The sequence below is a fragment of the Pinus tabuliformis genome, chromosome 1_1, assembly GCF_031772625.1.
Source record: "Pinus tabuliformis cultivar Carrire ecotype Pingquan chromosome 1_1, CPIR1, whole genome shotgun sequence".
In the NCBI taxonomy this organism is placed as follows: domain Eukaryota; kingdom Viridiplantae; phylum Streptophyta; class Pinopsida; order Pinales; family Pinaceae; genus Pinus; species Pinus tabuliformis.
Window position 1 is genome coordinate 368,667,871 of NC_142297.1, and position 18,579 is coordinate 368,686,449.

Consider the following 18,579-nt stretch of genomic DNA (forward strand, 5'->3'; position numbering starts at 1 on the left):
AAATAGGCAATGGAGGCATGCACAAAGCATTAACCAAATATCACAAGTTGCTTTAATCAGGTTAAAGCTTATCATAGTAAATACAATTCACATCTAACAACAATAAAGCCAATTTTTTCCATTTTTTATTTACAAAATGAAATAGAATTGACTATCTAATACCCACCCAGAGCCTACTGCTCACTAATCTCTAGGGACAAGTGCATTGCCTAAACCTATCAAATAACCAAGAAGATCTAGGATAGGAGGTGGAGTTGCTGCTATGGGTACTGCTTTTGATTGAACATTGGGACATTTGGCAGGTGAAACATTGATTTCTATCTCAGTGGCTGATAATTCCTCATATGAAAGGTAACAGTTTACTTGCAAGTTTGGAGGTAACAAGCTACATTGGGAGGTAACAAGGTACAAGGTACATATGGAAAGACATATGGGAGGTTACCTGTACAAGCATAAAAAGTGCTTAGAAGAATATATGTGTGCTCTGACTTCTCAGCAACATCAAGGAAAGACTTAATTTCAAAAATAAATTCTTTAAGGATCTATGTACCTATTACTTACCACTTCAGATAGAAGTGTTGAGTGTGACCATTGCCAAAAAAACATATTATTATTAGGCATATTGGAAGAAAACTCCTTGAACTAATTATAAAATATAATACTTATACTAGAAAAACCTATACAAATGTAAACATCTTAAACAGTGAGAGATGAACTTAAGCCTTTTCACTGAAATAACTTACCACTTCTCTGGTATCCATTTTACAATCTAAACTAAATCCCAAAACTTAGAAGACTAACCATTCTTGAAATTCTTTACTTCTCATTCTCCAGCTCAAAATGGTGAGCCCCATGCTTGTGATCATAGGGCATAATAGAAATGGCATCCAACAATCCAAATGATGCCATCAACTGCAAATCCTTCTATGCTAAGTATTTATTGTAGCTTTTCTGGAGGATATAGAGCTTGTACCATGCATAAACATGATACATATGACTTTCTATTATCTAAAATATCTTTGTTAACTTTGAATAGTAGATTCTCATCATTTGAGGTTTAGGAAGATTGTTGACCATACACAAGGCCATGAATATCTTCTATAGAGTGAAAAGCTTCCTACATATCATATGCCATCTGTCATAAGAAATAGTATAAGGTAAAAATAATTTAAAAATAAAAATAATTTAACTCACAGATTCTATAGTAGGTTCATAAAATTTCTTTCAACCCAAATCTTCCTTTGCAATAGGGTATTCTCCAATAATTAATTCCTACAAGATCAAACTATATCAACCTTCCCATCTAGACAAATATAATCCTATATCTAATTCAATAGATAACATTTTAGATTTCTGGCCCCATTCGATAGTGATACCTTCTTAAAGGTGTGCCAAAAATCTACTCAACATGACATTATAACCATTTACATCATCGACAATATGGGTAAACTCCCAACCAAAGATAAATGGTTTCTAGAATATGATTTTTCTACACATTTCCCTCCTCCCATTTCACAATGGCAGCCAACAATCTAAATGATGCCATCAGCTACAAATCCTTCTATGCTAAATATTTATTGTAGCTTTTTTGGAGTATATAGAGCTCGTACCATGCATAAGCATGATACAAATGACTTTCTAATATCCAAAATATCTTTTTTACCTTTGAATAGCAAATTATCATCATTTGAGGTTTAGGAATCTTCTTGACCATACACAAGGCCATGAATATCTTCTATAGAGTGAAAAGCTTCTGCATATCATATGCCATCTGTCATAAGAAATAGTGTAAGGCAAAAATATATTAAAAATAAAAAATTTAGCTCACATATTGTATAGTAGGTTCATCAAATTTCATTCAACCCAAAGCTTCCTCTGCAATAGGGTATTCTGCAATAATTAATTCCTACAAGCTCAAACTATAACAACCTTCCCATCTAGACAAATATAATCCTATATCTAATTCAATTGATAACATTTTAGATTTCTATCCCCTATTCGATAATTTTACCTTCTTAAAGGTGTGGCAAAAATCTACTCAACATGACATTATAACTATTTACATCATGGGAAATATGGATCAACTCCCAACCAAAGATAAATGTGTTGTGCCTTTTTCCCATAAGCATTTATTAGCATACCCTTTTTAGTTGAGAGGAGATCCTTTGGATAGTGGGATACAATCTTTAGTTCTTGTGAGGGCATCTAAAAGTTTCCCTTGACAATTAACTGCTAGCATCTTTACAACAATTTTTGCTTACTGAATTGATACTTGTCTCAGGGGAGTTCTCCTTGAGGGTCTTTTGCCCAAAACTTTGCCTTAAGGTAAAAGTGTGTATACATTGTTGTATGTAATCTTGATCTTCCATATTATCAATACAAGAAGATACAGATCCACTAGTTGAATATGCAATAAGTGTGAAATTAGACAGCTCACGCTGTTCACATTTTGTGTTTTCATTGAAGTTGGCTGACGTTGCATGTTCTTCATCAGAATTTGTCCATATTTGTCCATACTATTGTATTTTCTTTTTCTACAGTATAACTTTCATCCACACTACCCCTTGAATGCGATTTCTCCTCATTCATTTCTTCAACCTTATCCTCATTACACATGATACTAGACAATCATCATTATAGTACATAACAACCTCTAGATATTATTGGTGAATAATTGTAGTTAATGGGTTCTCATGTGACAATTCCCAATACCAATGGAACAACATATAATTTGAATCACTCAAGTAATGAATCTCAATTTAACAACATTATAATATAATTACATTCTACCATAAATAGACATCAAGAATGCTTTGCCTTGTAGATTTTAGCACTGATGTATTCGATGGACTTATGGGAATGAAGGGAAATTGGAAAGCCAATCGTCTCCTACAGTTATGTATGCCCTCTTAGACAACCAATATTGAGCTCAAACTCACCCCAACAAAGGAAAATAATGCTCAAGGGAGAGGGAAACGACTCTAGTAACTAGAAATCCACCCAATAACGCTTAAGAACACTCCAGGTAAGGAGAGATAAATTCTTAACAGTCGTACAGAAACCAAATTAGAAACTCCTTGAGGAAATGCAACATCTCCATAACCGTGGAAATTGATCTCTAACTCAACAAGAAAGTGGATTATGAGTAACTAAGAGCTGATGCATTTCATAGAGAAATAATAAATCAAGAGTTTCTGAATGATGCTAATAGAAATTCAATGGAGACTTATTTATTTCAGCCATGAGCACAAAGGCAAGGAGCACATATAATATAACTAAGGAGTAAGAATGATGATAACTCATACACCATAAGTTTATTATATCTTAGGAACATATATTAGATGAGAGCCTAGCACATTTCCTTCATTGTCAAAAGACAGATGTCCATGTGAAAATTATCCCTCGCTCCATGTGAGACTATTGTAGCATAGATTCTATTGGAAAATGAAGGAATTGGTCATGGCAATGAAACACTGAATTGAGCTAGTTTCAGTGTTGTCCAATTAGGGCTATTACATCTTGTCACAGGCAAAGATTGCAGGACATTTCAACATTACAAAGGAAACAATCCAGGCATAGTCACTCTTTGTTTCATTAAGTCAAAGCTCATGGAGAATGATATCCAGGTGTTTTAGCATATATTCGACCCCTTTTGCATAGTAACCAAGAAAGTGAAAAAGCTTGAAGTCTGTAATCCAACTGGACAAGAAAAACTGAGGATAAAAAGAAGTCTACAACGCTTGAAGAAACCGAAGTCTGTGACTAAGCTGAATCTCAATCTAAAGCTATCTATTTGCAGAAGGATCTAAATATCTGTGGTAAAGAGTCAAGGGTTTGTTGTAGTAGCCAAAGATCAATAATAGAAGGCAAAGAGTTTGTGATTGGAAGTCAGTGTATTATAATAAGAGATTAAACCTACAATAAGGACATAAATTCATAAGCTGCTTCTGAATTTGACTAGGCAAGGACTGAACTATTGACCTTGACTTAAAGAGGAGGGCTAACTTGGAGGGACTCTTTGGTCTTGTGTTGGATATCTCATTTTGAATAAATTCAATAAGAGGAGGATTGTTGGGTTTTCCCCTATTGGGAGGTTTTGCCTTGCCCTGAAAGCCTAAATCTTTGTGTCTCGTACTTCTTTGTGTTCTTGGAAGAACAATTTTTGTAATCACTTGATGAAAGAGAAATATTAACTAACAAAGAAAATAATACTTATATAGGACTTTACTTCCAACTATGAAGGAATACAACGAGGACATAAAATTTGTAAATCTTAAACTTGGCTAGGCCATTGCACCTCCAAAAACCTGACTCATTACGCCATAAAATAGAAACCTTCTGTGGAAATCCAGAAACAAATGATCTAGAATGAATTATCAACCAGAATCAAGGGCCTTTACACTTTACATTTGACAATCTATTGCAGTATGAATATTGAGGTCACAACTATTCATTTATATTGTACTGTTTTTAGAAAGGATGATCATATTTTATATATTTTTCCTAGTAAGGCCTGCAATTCATCATTGCGAACTCTAACCAAGGTTTCATGTTCCTATTGTAATGAACAACAACTTCATTGCCAATCTCTGAACAGTCCATGCTAGGATTATATCCTAAACCCAGCACATGCCAAGACTTGTCCAAAGGATGGGTCAAGCCATAAAATGTTCAATCGAGGGAGTAGCGTTCCAAGCTTCCACAGCATTCTATCCTCATTCTGACATACAATAAAATAAATACTTATAAATAAAACAAAGAAAAACCCATTAAGTTTTCTAGCTCATTACTTCAGATTTACTTCGAATACTTTAAAGTAAGCATCACAGGAATTAACATAAATAAACCACACTACACACTTACCGTGTTCTGTCATGTATGATATATTCTAGTTATATCTTGTTTCTCCCATTCTTTGAGATCAAATACATTCATCCCATATGCCCAACCACAAGCATTAGGATCAAAGTGCCTGGCTATGTGCGGATTGGAAAAATTAAGGTATTTGTCAAACCAGCGAAAGCTTTCTCCACAAGTTTCCACTGAACCATTAACCTTTCTATGAAGATCTACTGACCACAAGGGCGTCAAATCTTTCTGCACCACAATATCATCATCCAAGAAAAGGATCTTGTCCATTTTGGGATAAACTTGTGGAAGATAGAAATGAAGATGATTTAACATGGATAAATATTTTAGATTTATATATTTCAAATTGGAGGAACGTGCTGAGAGTGTAGTCGAGTGATCTGCCTTGAAATAATACTCTTTCATAGTTGCAAATTTAAGTTGGCAAAGAACAGGGCAAAAGGAGGAATTGAGCCATTTAAAATCATCAACATTTTCTACATGTACCGTAGCTTTCCCTGGGGGATTAAGTGAAAACCACATTTTCATGGCCCCAAAATTTAACTTGTCCGTGATGAGATGAAATACATGTTTCTCAGATTCCTGCAAACACATGTAAATCAACTACAATGAGATCCAAATATTAAATGTAAAATGCAACAAAACTATGGGACATCCAAACTTTAGAGTAATTTAAGTTAATAACACTTCACCTTAGCATTCATGATAGTTGAATTCACAACCATAGATGCAGCCAATACATTGTCAGAAATTAATGCATAGTGATAAAGAGTCGAATCCTCCAACTTGTCCTTTTTAGGAAATTATCACATTTCAAGAGGAAGAATGTAATAATCTATGGTCAATCGCATGGACAGACAGTGCAGGCCCTTGGGAACAGACTTTGTTGCCACGTGACTTAAAAATTTACTTTGCCTTTCCAACGTCCTTACTTGCTCATCTGCAAACTGAAGCATGGCTTGCAACTTCTCTATTACTGTTGCACAGTAATAAAATTGTTCTCTAGCCTTGGATAGGACATGACCCATAGCCTTGATCTTCTTAGGTGCAATGAAATATTCATATCAATTATCGGTCATGAAAAAGAGAATGAAAAGCAGAAAGAATGACATACAGATTGCAACTTTAAAAGAAACAAAGGATATGAACACCAAATGCAAATGGAAGCACTTACCTCTCTTGACTTAGAGGTAGCCAATGCGAAAATCCATGGGGTAGTGTTCCAAGATTCCACAACACTCTATCCTCATTCTGACATACAATAAAAGAAAAACTTAGAAATCGAACAAAGACAAACCCATTAAGTTTTCTAGCTAATTACTTCATATTTACTTCAAATAATTTAAGGTAAGCATCATGGGAATTAACATAAATAAACCACAGTACACAGTTACCATTTTCTACCACTTGTGATATATTCCATTTATATCTTGTTTCTCCCATTCTTTGAGATCAAATACATTCATCCCATATGCCCAACCACAAGCATTAGGATCAAAGTGTCTGGCTATGTGCGGATTGGAAAAATTAAGGTATTTTTCAAACTGGCGAAAGCTTCCTCCACAAGTTTCCACTGAACCATTAACCTTTCCATGAAGATCTACTAACCACAAGGGCATCAAATCTTTCTGCACCATAATATCATCATACCAGAAAATGATCTTGTCCAGTTTGGGATAAACTTGTGGAAGATAGAAGTGAAGATGATTTAGCATCGATAAATATTTTGGATTTATATATTTGAAATTGGAGGAACATGCTGAGATTGTAGTAGAGTGATCTTCCTTGAAATAATACTCTTTCATAGTTGCGGATTTAAGTTGGTGAAGCACAGGGCAATAGGAGGAATTGAGCCATTTAAAATCATCAACATTTTCTACGTATATCGTAGCTTTCCTTGGGGGATTAAGTAAAAACCATATTTTCATGGTCCCAAAATTTAACTTGCCTGTGATGAGATGAAATGCATGTTTCTGAGGTTCTTGCAAACACAAGTAAAGCACCTACAATGAGATGTAAATATTAATGTAAAATGCAGCAAAACTGTTGGATTTCCAAACTTTATAGTATTTTAAATTAATAACACTTCACCTTAGCATTCATGACAGTTGAATTCACAACCACAGATGCAGCCAATATATTGTCAGAAAATAATGCATAGTGATAAAGAGTTGGATCCTCCAACTTGTCCTTTTTAGGAAATTTCGATTTTCAAGGGCAAGCAAGTAATAATCCATGGTCAATCGCATGGACAGACAGTGCAGGCCCTTGGGAATGGTCTTTGCTGCTAGCTGACCTAAAAATGTACTTTGCTTTTTCAAGGTCCTTATTTGCTCGTCTACAGACTGAAGCATGGCTCACAACTTCTTTGTTACTATCGCACAGTCATAAAATTGTTCTCTAGCCATGATCTTCTCAGGTGCATTGAAACATTCATATCAATTATCGCCATGAAAAAGAGAATGAAAAGCAGAAAGATTGACACACAGACTGCAACTTTAAAAGAAACAAAGGATATGAACACCAAATGCAAATGGAAGCACTTACTACTCTTGATTTAGAATCAGCCAATGTGAAAACTATTCCCTTTGAGGTAGATCAGAATCTGCATTAGCCTCACCCAATGTACGCTAACATTCTTTAATAAGAAGCATTAATTCATGGTATAAATCAAGATTATTCATAACCTGGGAAATGCTTGAATACACCCTAGCCATGATTATTTGGTCTCGCATCAATCTAATAGTGGAGTCAGAATTCTCGTTCTCAATCTCCCGCCTCCAAATGCTGTATTTTCCTAGGATAGCAGAATCTTCCTCCTTGGAACATTTAATTGTTGTGTTTTCAAGCTCAACTCATTTTTTTTCATCCTGCTGAATCAGCTCTGTTGACCTTTTCTTCCTCCTCTTTTGTCTCAATTGTTGTAAGCATTAAACTACTATAAATTAAAGCATACTATGCTAAAATCTAGGAAATATATTTTTTTTCTATTGGAGAAGTAACATTCAAAAAGGATTTTGGAAAATTATATAACAATTCCCTTTTCCATGAGAACAAAAAGTAGAGATCTAGTGCAGCAAAGAATTTTACCCTCTGCGAAACTTTTGTTGGACTTTCTTCAAGCTGCAAATGGTCTGCATTACAACAACCATTGTCCTGGGAGTTTGACTAGACATTACCTTACAGTAGGCTATCAACATCATAGATCAATTAACTAGGGAAAATCAGAACTTACCATCAAGAGCATTCTCTTTGACGTCTTGATGTTCACTTCCTGTGTCATCCTCTTGAAACCTCGTAAGAAGTTCTTCGCCAATGGAAGTTTTTTTCTACACCTCGTCATTCATTTTACCCCCCTCGGGATTTTCCTTGCCTTATTCATTAAAGATCACACCATCTTATTGCGAATGTAGCTTTTCTGAGCTGTCTCCAGAAGTCGTTTACCTCTGCTTGATGTACACCATTAGAAATAGAGATGCACCCCTGCCAATGTTAGTTTTCACTTCCTGCTTAATACAACCCTACTCAACTACATAGATAATCATCACATATGTTTCCTTACATGTTCAATAGAGAAAATAACCAAAATCTTCACCAATCGTACCTCAGAGTTAGTGATATCGCTTTGGTTTACTTTGGAGGGCTTTTCTAATACCCATGAGGAAGATAAACCATTCCATCCAACAATATTTAAGTTTAGAGTTCTCGAGTCCTCTGTGTTAGCTATTATGACATCAATCACCTACCTAGTAAATAAAATTTATTTTCAATTCTCTTCTCAATAGGGGAGAAATCAAATTTAAGATATCCAAATGCAGCAAGTTTCTTATACTTGCCTCCTTTAGGAAGAGAGAGTCAATGCTCTCTGTTAAACTCTGCTTTCTCCAGTCATCTGCCTATTCCTGTGAACCCCACAAATAAATAGATAAGAGTGATTTTAAACATATGACAGTGCTCCAGTATCCTCAATAATTCCTCTCTATTTCAATCTCCTCAGGTCGATTAAATTTCAGTTTAGGGACACTATTTATTTTCTGGGATTAGACTAACGTAAGTGCAAGTGCATTGCCCAAATCTTGAAAAAGAACAAAATGGCCATAGAAAAATAGAATTCGTTTTCAAGATGTCGAAAGAGAATACCATTCTAATAGATCCATCTCCTGAGAAGTTGTTCCCTGGTATTTTAAATGACAAAAAATGGATAAAAGGTCAGGTAGACAGAATTGATGGAGAAGAATATCTATAAAAATACTGAAACGATAAAAAGGGGGTTGCATTGCTATCATGCATATGCTAAGATAGAGATTTCATTACACATCAATAATAAAATGGTGTGTATAATATCTATCATTTGTTTTGGCCAATGTACTTTGAACAGTATGGGAACAGTGTGAAAATGATATGTATAGCAAAAAATATTTGGTGAACAAGATTGTCGTTGTGAATTGGGTCTAGGTTGGGTGGATTAGAACTAGTTTTAGCTTGAGTGATGAGAAGTGGATTTAGCCTTATGGATGGAAAGTGGGTCTGGCTTGGATAATGAGTGGACAGGAAGAATGATTGCCTTCCCACCCAGATTCAATTACCACAAGGTTCAGTTCCCATGAGTAAGATGTTGAACTGAACTCTTAACAAATATATTTTTATAATACCCATCCAACTTATGCAGAATCTATCGCACACTTAGTACCATCCTACTAAGAATGAGGGGTGCCCAGTGAATTCATTGAGTAGTTTCCCAATGAATTTACCAGTCATATCCATTTACTTTTGTTAAAAAATGGAAAGAGCAATATTATTTCATGCTATCGGGATGAACGGTTTCATTATCTTTGGCAAGGGAAATTACCCTAGGGGTAGTTGGTAAAACCTTTGCTCTTGCATGAGAGAGGTACAAACTTTGAATCTTTCTCCTGGTATGTATTGTACCATGTTAATGCAGAGATGGAGTTCACAGATTCACACAGATCAAATGAAAGGAAACCTATAAAGAGAACTCACAAAATGTCTGGAAAAATGCTAGAGGTGCTAAAATTTTGACAATAAGTGAGGAAAGTAAGTTTGATAACATCTGCGCCTTCAGATCCAACGAAAAAAGCTAAAAGGAAAATCAATTTCCAAAGTAGGTCCATGGGGTTTTGGTTCAATGGTTAACCGAGTGTGGTGAAGGCAAATCAAATTTCGAAGCAGGTCCATGGGGTCTTGGTTCAATGGTTAACCAGGGGTGATGATAATTCCCCACCAAGGCTCAAATCACATAAATACACTATTCAATGGGTTATCAATGAAAGGGATCTTTCTAAAATAGTATAAGATGACTACACTTCATTGTAATGGAGCTCCTGCTTGAATGTTGTAAGAAGTCTACAGTTCATTGTAATACTACCAGATTAAGAAAGGGCATGCTTGCCAATAAAGATAAATGAAATGTTGACCCACCCGAAAAAAGGAGACAGAAGCAACCCAACGAGGGAGGAGGGCAGGAAGAGGCTTATCAGCAATGGAGGAGGGTATGGATAAGCTTACCAGTGAGGGAGGAGGGAATGAAGAAGCTTACCAGTTGCAGATGTAGATGCGGAGTGACGAAACCTAGCTGCCAGAAAAACCAATGGCATGACCACAAAGATAACAAGGAAGCCCACCAAGGTTATTTGATGATGAAATCCCTAACCTCCCCATCCTCTATTTCTACCATGCTGGTAGCCCCGCCACCCTCGATTCCATACACCTTCACTTTTCACAGGCATCTTTAGCTTTCAACCCTAACACCACTTTTCTCCTTCTCCTCCTCCTAAACAGATATCTAGCAATGCAACCCTTCCTCAATCATAATCCTCTACATCAAACCCATATCATGGTTAGTGGAAATATATGAAGTCAGCAAAAACCAAAAAAACCTTATATCTCAAATATACTTCAGAGCATTTGATAGAAAAATTTACCAAAGGCATTACGAGATGGATAGATCAACTAATTTCATGCAGTTTTGAGAAAGAAAGGGACACTGACATGGTAAAAACCTAGATGAAAATGGGCATAGGGGCCAGAAGTATACATATTTGAGGGTCTCTATCTCTGTTAACCATTTTGGTTAAAAAACCAAAACATATAATTAAGGGAAACACATCATTCGGATTCAGATGCGAACATAGATGTTATTATTAATGGGGATCCTCACCAGTCTGGCTGACTGTTCATACACTATGACATAGGAAGAGGAAGAACAGGAAGGCAATGTTGGGTATATATGACGCCCCTCAACTTACTAATTTAACTGAGCAGGTATCGACTTGGCATGCCTTGCATTGAGGCATGTAAAGGTAAAGGGAATGCTAGGGGGCTAATTTGATGCAATGCAAGGGTGAATTATGCCTCCCTAAATGCACATCATGAGACTGTGTTTAAGATTCACAATTATGAAGTTGTGAGAATACTAGAGTGTAAGCACAAGAGAGAAGCTAAACATATTGCGATCTAACAATTAAAATGGTGACTTGTTGATTTATTTCTCATTCAGAATGAAGAGAAAAAATTTGATGATTGGGGGAGAGAAATGATGAGTGTTCTATTAAGTTAAGGAAATACATCGTTTTGAGGCCATGGATAGATCTTAATGGTCTGGGATGCCAGTGTTAGTAAAACCTTACCTAAATGCCTTATGACTGCCACATGGATGAGTGTTACACTTACATTATTGATGCACTAACCATAGGGATTTGGTATTATATTCATGGTTATGGGTGCTTACAAAACTGGGTTTTCATATACCTATGAAGTGAAAGGGAAGCAAGTACCCTTTCTTCAAGATAGGAGTAAGGCTGCAAGCTTTAAACCATCCAATAGAGAAAATTTTTGTTAAATAAAAAATTTTACACATCCTATGTCCATTAGTATGAACCGGTTTATAAACATAGTGTTTGATTAATGTCATAGCACTTCTAGAAGTTGTTTTGATTCTCAGAAAACATGTTGTATGTTGTCATCTACTTCGAATTTTTCACAGGAAATAGTTGTTCCTTTAACAAGACTTGAGTGTGCCAACATGGACTGAAGAAGAGGTTATTAGCATTGAAAACCCTCTTCTCAGATCAGTATGTCAATTTTAAATTTAGCAGAAATTGGTAATAAAACATATGATGTTCTAGAAGCTAAAAGACAGACAACACATGAATGTACAACTTCTTACCTCTATTGTTGTCATGTTTATCCTGCCCTGCCAGAATGGTATCAAAGTTAAGGTGAGGGCAAGGTATCAGAGCTAAGGTGAGGGCAAGCCCAAGCAAGGAAGAAAGAAATCACAAGAAGTTTTTTGACAACACTGACCTCCTTCCTCTTCAAAGATCAGTCATCGTGAAGCACTGAAACTCCTACTGCAAAATTCTAGGTTGCAAAGCCAGGAAGCTTTGATTTCTTTAGGGTCAAATCTTCTATTATGAAATCACCCTTGAATTGAATTTGGTTTGAAGATAGTGTCTCACTCAGAATTCCTTCTCTGTTGCAGGTTTATATAAAATCATATCTTAAGCTATAAAGTTCCTGGCATCTAAGCTCATATATATAATATTATTCTTATGCTCATTGACATGCCTTTGGCCTTGTATTAGGGCTTTGTCTATATCACAGAGAAGTATAAAAGGCTATAAAAGGTGAAGTATCCTTGGCCCTTGGACATCAATTAAGAGGGTTTGAAAAATAGTGTTCATGATTTTCCATTGGGTAGATGCTTATTGAAGGTAAAGGATCAACCTTTGTGCATCTCTGAGATTCTGGTATCAAACGATAGGGGGTTCATGCCAAATAAAGATCATTTCAAGGATCTTGAAATCTGAAACACAATGTTTTAAAATATCATTTAAATAGGTATGACTGTTATTGGTGTCTAAGACAAATGCATCTCAACATTTAAGCCTAAAGCCATCACTTTTTATATGATATTTACATCTTGGGTTTAAAAAACCTTTATATACTCTAATTAGTAATTTCTAGTACCCATGCTCGGTGCATGCTACACATTATTTTTCATGGCTGCCAAATTTTCATTCCATCAGTTAAAGCTAGGATAGAATCAGTCTTAGTCAAAGAAGTTTATTTTATTTGATGGATTCAAACTGACTTTAATTTAGTATGGTTTTTCCTCTCCTTTAATTTACTCCGGTTTCAATAACCATTAAATCTTCCAAAGATAGAAATTTGATAATAGAACTAGAGTCAGATAGAGGCTTACCTCTGTGAGAAATGGATACAGTCGAAAGTTATTTCCCAAGGCTTTGTGGGTTGACGGGCTCCATGAATTTTTTTTCCCTCTTCCTCAAATTTATCAACGGCCATTGTTGCAGCAACCTCAGAGGGGTTTTTATTGGCTGCGTTGGGGAAAATGTATGGTTCTGAAGGGGATGTCCAACAACTGAAGGTTTTTCATCAGTTAATCGAGTCCAGAATTTATGGAATAGGTCTATCAACCTCTTTCACTACCTTGGAGGAGAAGGGGACAACCTATAGAGAGAGAGGGGTAGTTTTTGGGTGACGGTGGAAAGGAAAAGCCATGTTTGAACCTTATGTGCATCTGTGGTTCCATAGCGAAATCGAGGAGCTGCACAAGTTCCAGTTAGGTGTCTCATTCCCTGCACAAAACCCAAACAATCCCCTGCCTCTATCAAAGTGGAAGGGAAAAATAGGATACTCGTAGCAAAATGTTGGTCTCCATTGCTGAAACCTCCTCCAGAATCCAAAAATTCATGGTTTGAACAAAATTGCTGAACAAAGATTGTGTCACCCACCTCGAAATTTTATTTGGTGACTGGTACATGGGAGACAAAATGTCTTAAATAAAGTTATTAAATTGCCATGGTATGTTTTAACAAGCTCTTATGAAAAATATATATATATATATCTTCTAATGCCTCTCAATGTCTTCCATGGGGAATTTTGATTATGATAAATTTAATAAATAAAATGAAATTTTAAGATGAATTCATGTAGTAGTGATTCAATGGAAGGGAATCATTTTTAAATGCTTTGGAAACTTTTTTTCACGATGTTTTTAGATATATTGATTTTCTAGATAGTTTCACCTTTTTCAAAGGGGGAAGAGGCGATAGTCTCTTGTAGTAGTGATTCAATAAAATGGAATCATTCTTAAATTTTTGGAAACCTTTTCCATAATGTTTTTAGACATCTACCCTTTTTCTAAAAAGTTTCACCACTTTCAAAGGGGCAAGAGGTGACAGTTTCTTGTTACTCTTTCACAAAAGGTGTCATGTCACTCCTTGTCAAAGGGACTAGAGTGACACGCTTCAAAATGTCACATTCTACCATGCTTTGAGTCCAGATTTTAAGCCAGTGAGATGGAAGGGTCTCTAAGCTTGTTTAGGTGTACAGTTAAAAATGAACATTTCACTGTCATTCTCATATTCAAATAAAATCTCATGGAAGAGCTCAGTGTTCTCTTTCTATCAATCTGATAAATAGTTTACATATGGAAGAGGGTTTGTCTTGGCTACAAACATGGACTATAAAGTATGGGCCAACAATAAAAATGTCTTTTGACAAATGTAGATCCTCCCAATCTCCCCCCCAGGAATATGCCTCAGTGCAAAATGGCTACATGAATCTTCAAAGGAAATTTAGGATGAATATTGTGCTCACAAGCTAAAGTTTCATGAACAAGAGATGGGAAAGGATATTGTTGGGACATTTAAGAAGAATTTAAAGCAAGATACGTAAGCTTAGAAACCCGAAGGAGAAACCCAAGATAAACATATGAGCTCTAACCCTCTTCCTGAGTCATCCAATGCTACTTCTTCACAAAAAGTCTATTACTGGTGTTGGTGGAAAAAGAAAAAAAGGAGAGGGATGCTAATGATAGGGAAGGGAGAGTGAAGATGAAATAGATGAGATCGACATTTCCCTAGGTAGACAACACCATTTCCCCTATCCCCCAAAATCTGTTTCCTCTTCTGAATGAAAGGCATATTACATTAAATATATAAATAATTATAAGCCATACATTTTGACGCCCTTGTACATTCTTTTTTATTAATGAAAAATCTTCGACTTATAAAAAAAAAAATAACACACTATACTCACACACAATGCAATAAACAAGCCCCCATTGATGTTATGCACTATTTTAAATGGGTTTAATAGCTTTGGATGCCTCTAAAAATCATAGTTGAATGTATATGATGTTAATGAATTTAACCAACAAAACATGCCTTTGACAATGGTAGCTAGACTTACACTCCATTTACTGCATTAAACAATCAAGTGAGGCTTTAATAATTGTAACCAAACATACAAGTTGTTGAACAAGTTAACCAACCTAACACAACTTTAATAGTGATAACCAAAATGTACATGTTACTAATCAATTGACCATTGTGTCATGCCTCTAACATGTGCAATTGAACATAAATGTTGTTGATGCGGTTTACCTATCTAACATATCTCCCACACTTGTAGTCCAACATACATGTTGATTCGGGTAATCTCCTAGATAATGTCAATGTCTAAGCTAATTGACCTTATATGTTGTTCATTGAGATGATTAACACATAGCTCAGTAAGCTGACCAGGTTGAAAAACCATTGGTTTTGTCATTGAACTAACATGCCTTTAATAGACACAACTAAATGTACATGATGTTACACCAGTAAACCATCATGACATGCCTTTAACAGTAGTAACAAAGTGTGTAGGTTCTAGATTGGGAAAACCAAACTAATATACCTATGATAATCATAATTGACGATACATGTTTGTTGTGATCAACCCTTCAAGTTTTCCCTTGCTTCGATACAAAATTAAGAATTCCATGCAACTCTCAAAGTAACTTTGATACACATACAAATTAAGTTTGTATTTACATGTTTGATTTGTGTTAAAGTGTTTCCTCTTTAAAGGTCACAGGATTCGATCCAATGGAAATTAAGGTATGTACACATCTATAGATTAAATAGTTAAATCATTGAATGGAGGGCATCCCTTGTCTCACAAACAAGGGGGTCTCATATGTCAACTTGGTAGCTACCTGCATTATAACTTAATATTAAATAATATTCTTATTTTTTCAATTAATATGAATGCTTCTAATATTTAATATATTGTTAAGGAGATTACCCCTTTACTAATTAGTGAAGTATTTAATATTGGATGAGAGAGTTGTAAGGCTGAAATTTTGGCTACCACAGGTTAAGTTTGGTGTTTGTATTATGTCAATGCAAAATTAGATTTCACACCTCTCCAGGAATCAATCAAAATCATTTGCACATACCAATCAAAGGCATTCAATAGATGATTAAAGAAGTGGTTGGTAGGAGTTCATTGTCATATCCATCCAAGGGTTTCCAAACTAGAGAAACAAGGGAATGTGTTTGATTTATGGACTAACATTTGAAAGATTGCTACGAGGAGAGGAGTTGGTGGGAGTCCTTATAATGAAAAGGACCTGCACCTCTTCGTTTATTTCTTAAGATAGGCTTGAATAAGTGATTATAGATATATGATACATATAATATGAAAACCACTCACAACATAACAATATTGAACATTTGCATGAGACATAACTTAATTTATTTTCAATATATTTTTTCTTTAAAAAAGGCAAGATATGCTAACATGATGTAATACAATGATTCATCAATATTGGGCACCAAACAAATGACTTGGACCACAGATGTTATCTACGATGAAAATCATCCACTATAAGTTATGATTATTAGGCACTCTGACACCTCTCATTTATGGTAACTCATTGAACATGCCCATGAAATTTTAGATCATTGGACATGGTTAACATGCTTTGGTTAACACAATCTAGTATGGTGTGAGGGCCTTGCCTACAATGCAAGCTTTCTAACACCCTTTACAACAACATTGCTTCACAAAAGGCATTTGAAATTGATTCATAATTTTGCCTTTGTATATGAGAAATAAACTAAATGTCACTTCTCCCTTATCCAAGATAATGCTCTTGATTACAAATTGAACAATTTATCATGACACTGACTTTCTCTCTTTGTGTGAACTTGCTCAATTAGCATCTAGATACCTTGTGAGACAAAACTCAATGTATGTATTTTATTTGGTATTGTGTCAATTATTCAATTTTTATTTCCTAATATTGTGTTAATGGCCTTCCAATGCATGGTCAATCTTGAATTAAAATTTTCACAGGGAAAATCCCAATTATACAATTTTGGCAATCAGAGGCACAATGTTGGGACAATGTGTATCCACCTTGGTGGACAATGGGGCAAACAAAATTTTTATTGATGCACAGTTGGAGTGTACAGGAATTCATAGATTGATATATATCCTGAACAACGTGGGCGAGAGAGGATTCCCATGCTTCACCTCAGTTGTCTTCTTGATTGTTGGTTCAATATGTTGAGGATATGGTTGATGGGACAAATGTTGAGGATATGGTTGATGGTTTGATATTGAAGTCAAAATCCTTCCTTGAACCTTTAGCCAAAGAGGTGTCTCCTAAAGTATCTCCAATAATATCCTATGAAGAGTCATAACATTTAACCTGAAATTATATCCCACCACGATCATCTAATAATTAATTGAAATAGCACTAAACCACAATTTAGGGATTGGGTGAATCATATGGTGGGACTATGCTAGTGGGAACCCTAAATAAATGACTTGAAAACCCCTTGATTTTCTACCTTGATGTCATTCATCTCCCAAATTTCTTGTTGGATACACAAGTCCTAGAAAACATGACAAGGAAGATGAGAGGGAGTTGATGAGGACATTAGGTTGTCCTAGAACATTATAAATTGCATCCACATGGATGAACATGGAATGGGAATTAAGGTCATAAAGTATACTAGAGTGTTCGACAAATAGGGTGCATCAAAATATTTTTCGAGTGTCCCAAAGGGAAATATACAATTCTTATCTCCTCTAAAATACAATATGCATTTATTGTGGTGATAGTAACCACAAGATTCTTAGAACTAGTGGTATAGTGTTTGGTCATGAATGAGTATGTGGAAAATAAATCTAAAGCTTTCGACTCAGTGGCATAAAATAGTTCATGGGGCCGAATCAAAATTTCAAAGGACATGTCAAGGATCTCTGGTAAAATGGGGTTAGTAGCCAAAGGATACCTTTCAAATAATTTAAGTAGAGTAGGGAATATTTAGAGTAGGCAAACTCAAGAAACCATAAGCAAGAAAAGGGGGAAAGTATCTAACAAATATGGTTAGAGTAGGCATCAAAATCCCCATCCTTGAACGAAATGGTGGTTTACACAGGGCTCATGAGAGAATATGGGATCGAGGGTAGATTGGCATGGTCAGAAAATGAGAGAAGGGTTTTATCTACTAAAGGAATATGGGATGGAGGTTATGTCTAAGTTCAACGAGGACTTTAGCTTTTTTGACAAGGATGGAGGTGGATGTATCTCAATGAAGGAGCTTGGGACAGTCATGTATTCTTTGGGTTGAACCCTCAATGTATATTGGAAGTGCTCCAAATGTTTTATATTCAATAATATAGTGCCAAATACAATAAACCACAAAAAGTAGTTCTAATCTATCTGTAAATGGAACATATTAAATACACCATTCCAAATTCATTTTACTCTAGAGAACCCAAGAAATAGATGATTTTGGCTATCCATCGCCTCCATATAGATTAAACAACAACCAGGTCCACTCTATCCTTTAAGAAACAGATTGTACCATGCCAAGATGA

The 18,579-nt window shown here is 35.5% G+C and overlaps 1 pseudogene; it reads right to left on the minus strand.

The window, feature by feature from the left end:
- Positions 1-4,446: 4,446 nt before the first annotated feature.
- The window catches only part of LOC149213148 (polygalacturonate 4-alpha-galacturonosyltransferase-like), a 55,111-nt pseudogene continuing 40,978 nt past the window's right edge, over positions 4,447-18,579 (minus strand).